The 4,463-nt window shown below is 42.9% G+C and overlaps 1 protein-coding gene and 1 long non-coding RNA gene across 2 annotated transcripts in view; both read right to left on the bottom strand.

Moving 5' to 3' along the window:
* ARMC9 (armadillo repeat containing 9) overlaps window positions 1-4,463 on the bottom strand; it is a 1,183,007-nt gene that overhangs the window by 712,202 nt on the left and 466,342 nt on the right. The window lies entirely within an intron of this gene.
* On the bottom strand, window positions 134-3,150 carry LOC121925357. Its single transcript, XR_006102862.1, has 3 exons — window positions 2,754-3,150; window positions 1,560-1,731; window positions 134-676 (listed from the first exon to the last, which is right to left on the bottom strand). It is a non-coding gene; the product is annotated as an uncharacterized LOC121925357 (long non-coding RNA).

Raw genomic sequence — 4,463 nt, 5'->3', positions numbered from 1 at the left:
CCAACTCTTCTTCATCTCGTTTTGGTTTTATTATTCGAGTGGGAGCTTAGGACATATGTGGGCAGCTGAGGGTGGTGGCGGTGAAGGACTCCAGACCATGGACCAGTTTGTATCTGGATGCAGGAGCAGAGGCTACATTTAGACTGTTTTTATTCTGTCATTTTTTAAAATCTTGAACAATACATATTTTAACAAAATGGAGGGTTTTCAGGATAAAACTAGTCTCTTCATGATGAGCAGGTGCTAAATGTTCCTCCTTGCACTTAGAGGAGGGACAGGTGACCGTGACCCCTTTCCCGCATCTATTTCTTGGACTACAACTTCCATCAGCTTTAGCCAATTGGCAAGGGATTGTGGGAGCTGTAGTCCAAAGATTTCAGAAGGGCCACCGTTGCCTACATTTGGTTTAGAGAGCCTTTACGTCAACGGCAATATCCTCAACAGATAAGAGGGAACTAAGGAATGGTTTTTGTGGGGAAAAGAACGTCCCTGCCCCTCTGACTGAGCTCTGAAGTAGCACTCAGTTGTATAGGCAGAGAGATTTATGGATACTGAAGAGGGTTAAGATGTCCAACTGGAATCCTTAGGCGTCAGGTGGACAGGCAGACTCAGAACTGTGATTCAGATCAGGCGTCAAACCGGAGGAGGATGAGGAACAGCGATTGACATGGTCAGCCTAGGTCAAGAGACACAAACAAAGTCAGTCCTGGGAAATTAAAAACAGAGCTGGTAGCAGGTAGAGAGGTTCCAGGACCAGTTTTGGTATGAATTGAACAGGACCTAGATCATCTTTCCACAGCCTGTTGCCCTCTACGGCTGCAATCCAACATCCCCTCAGCATCACATGGGGAGATATGCTACCCAAGCATCACACAACCTCCAACCAGAATTGCAGCATTGCACAATATAAATCGGTGATTAAGTGCTGTTATGAAATGAGCAAACAGAAACTGAAAATGCCATGCATAATGTGCAGCTATACACCACAATACACAGTGTGCAACCACAATGCACAGCAACCATGCACATTGCACAACAATGCTGTGTATGGAACTCTGCTTCTGCTGTTGCTAGCAGAATATATCTGGTGGACTCAAAGGAGAAAGGGGGACCCTGTGAGTGACGATGCCTGTCTGTTCCACCTCCAGGCCTTGAGTTTACAATGTTCACAGAACCACAGAGTTGGAAGAGACCCTAAGGGCCATGTCCAACCCCCTTTTGCCATGCAGAAAGACATAATCCAAGCAATTCTGACACATGGCCACCCAGCTCTGTTTAAAAAATTCCAAAAAAGGAGACTCCGCCATACTCTGAAACAGAAGTATATTCCAAACAGCTCTTACTTTCAGAAAGTTCTTTCTAATGCTTAGATGGAATCTCTTTTCCCTTGAATAAAGGTCTCCTAGCCAGTAATGGCCCTGGACCAACTGCGAACCATGAGCAATCTAGCCCTGGCTGACTCTTAGTTCCTCCCTTGGCTTCTTAGTTTTGTATAAATCTAAAAGGTAAAAAGGAAGGGAGAACATAACAAACTCAGCCCTTCCTCTTTTCATATTTACCTTTTCCGTTCCCAATGGGAAAACATTTTCTACCTCTTCCAGATAGTTCTTATTCTGTTAAAGAATCTCCCAAAAACATTTTCTGAAGGCTCATGTCCCACGTTCTCCATTATCTCTGATGCTGCCAAGAATATGTCAGAAGTCTTGGCTTCCAAACTCACAAGGTTCAAGACTAAACAAAGGAGAAATGAAAAACAGAAAAAAAAGTCATGATGCTAAAGCATGACCTCCAGCCTTTCACAGATGAAAACTAGTATATGTGTAGCCAAGCAACATCTGAGTGTGGCCAAGATGGGGAAAGTTATTAAGGAAGAACACAAAAGATAGGAGAGGCTGTAGAAGTGTACTTTTGCCTGAATCTACTGGGATGGTTAAGATTCTGCCTCTCTGCCTTGTTTCTGCTTGCTGAATGCAAATTAGTTTGCCCTTTGAACTCAATTTGCAGCAATTGAAGAAAGCTGAAGGGAAAGAGGGAGGAGGAGAGAGAAACTGGGTCATTCATATCTCTCTCCACAGGACATGAAACTGGGCCATTTTAAAAGCAGCTGAAAACGTGGGATGGCAGAGGATTAATCAGGACTGTCCCTGTCAAATCTGCACAGTTGAAAGACATGGCAAAGATATCATAGGTGAGGCATGGCAATATGCAGCCAGAAAATGCACACGGCAGAAAACAGATGAGTTGGCTATTCCGCACTCTGAGCTTTGAAAAGTTACCTTTAGGAACCAGAATCATCTTGTGCTTTTCTGCCAGTGTAACTGGAGGTTACTCTATCATAACTACTTTTCCCAGTGTTGTGTATGGTGCCATCTAGTAGCTCCTTATGCAACAGGTTTGCCAGGCTTTTCAGTGGCTGCCAAATGAACCCATGCCCCCCAGCCCCATATGAGTACAAAATGGACACATGGGCACACCAGGAAAGTCCCTTTGCCTTCTTTTTGCAATGCCTGGATCTCCCCAGAAGTGTGCTGGAGGAATTGTATGTTCCACCAGCTTCAAGAAGGCTCCCAGTCATGGACACCAACTCCAGCTGTGGGAGTTGTAGACCCCCAACAGGAACATTTTCCAAGCCATACCCACCTCTTCTCTGCTTGGGTCTGGCTCCACCGCCCATAGCTAGTAGGAGAGACAGTGGAGTGAGACTCAAGTAGAGAACATTGTTAGAGGGATGGTCAAGTATAAACTCCACTCACCGGTTGCAATGGCATTTACTGTTTCCTTGCGATTTGTCTCTTGACGGATGATTTCTAGGGATAGGAAGACCCACATGTTTTATGGCTAGAAAGAGATGTCAGCTCCCCCATCCCAGAAATGTCATGTATCAAAAGACAAGTTGGAATCAAATATACCTGTGTCAGTAAGCCAAAATACCATATTGGTCTTTGTGCAAAACTAGAATTAGTTGCAAAATGATAAACAGAATACCCATACTATAACATACACACACATATTATACATACACATACAAATTACACAAAGTCTAGGTCCTGTTGGTGAATTATTATGGCATAGGTCAAGGTTATGCCATTACCACTCATTGCTTTGGTTGTTTTCAGGGTTATAGCCATGTTAGTCTGAAATATCACCCTGCAAGGGGATCTTGTAGCACCTTTGAGACTAACTGTGTGAAAGAAGTTGTAGCATGAGCGTTTGCAGATTTGAAGTGGGTTTCCACTATGATTTAAAGCAAATTGCTGATTGGTTTATACAACTGTCGTTCCCATTTGAAACTGGTTCCAATCCTACTTTGATTGATTTCTGTTGCAATAAAGCGAGGCAAACGCAAAAAACCCCAAGCTTTTCCAGACACTAGTTTCCTAGCAGTTCTATTATTATTATTATTATTAATATTATTATTAACTTTTATTTATGAGTGCTGTAAATTATGAAAAGAATCAATTTGGAAGCGTGTTCAACAAACAAGTGGGAATGACGGATCTGCATCGCACTGTTCTGGAGGGGAGGGACTAATGGCAGAGGGGTGTTTACCATCCCTTCTCAGTTTTTGGGAGATCCACCCCCCCCCCCAGTGCTGCCTTTGTGCTCTTGGGATGGCCTATGGGAGCATGTTTTTTTTTAAAATAAAATTGATAGAAGATTTGATTGATTTTGCAACTACTTACAATCAGCAAAGCAAGTGGCTGCAAAACAAATTAATCAATTCTATCGATTTTTAAAAGAAAAATTGATAGAAGATTCGATTCATTGGTTTTGCAACTACTTGCCTCACTGATTGCAAGTAGTTGCAAAATCGATGAATCTAATTCTATCAATTATATATATGTATACACACACACACACACACATAGTTCCAAAGCCGGGCTGCCCGGGCTGCTGCTTACGCCACTAATGACACACAGATGATTGACATGCATTTTGAAGTGGCGCAAATTAGTGGGGATGACAATTGTGCCAAAAAAAAAAAAGCGATTACAAGGGGATAATGAAAAGATCCGTTTTCATAGTGGGAATGACTGACCTTTTGGAATTGATTTACCAACACAGAGCAAAGGCGAATCGCACACCAGTTTAAATGTAAGTGGGAATGAGCCCCCAGGTCTACTTCCAGATGCATGGAGTGAACAGGTTCCCAGAAATGATTTCGATAAGCAGACTGCATGAATATCCATGGAAATGGAAGATTTGTGGGTCTGGTGATGAGATGACAAGTTCAGTTTTAATAATGGTCACTGAGGGTCAAAGGCAGGGGGAAAGATGTTGCCTAAGGCCAGGTTGGGTGGATGTCATTTTGAATGTTGGAGGGAGTTTGGGAATGGGGTATGTGCAGGCTGGGTTAATTTAAACTGACCCGGCCAATGGGAATTAAAAGTAATTGGTAAATCTGGGAATACCCTTAGGAATACTTCAGGAAGGGGAAGACATCATGTTGAATTCCAAAATAA

The sequence above is a fragment of the Sceloporus undulatus genome, chromosome 3 (genome assembly GCF_019175285.1).
Source record: "Sceloporus undulatus isolate JIND9_A2432 ecotype Alabama chromosome 3, SceUnd_v1.1, whole genome shotgun sequence".
NCBI lineage: Eukaryota > Metazoa > Chordata > Lepidosauria > Squamata > Phrynosomatidae > Sceloporus > Sceloporus undulatus.
This window is presented reverse-complemented; position numbering and strand designations above follow the sequence as displayed.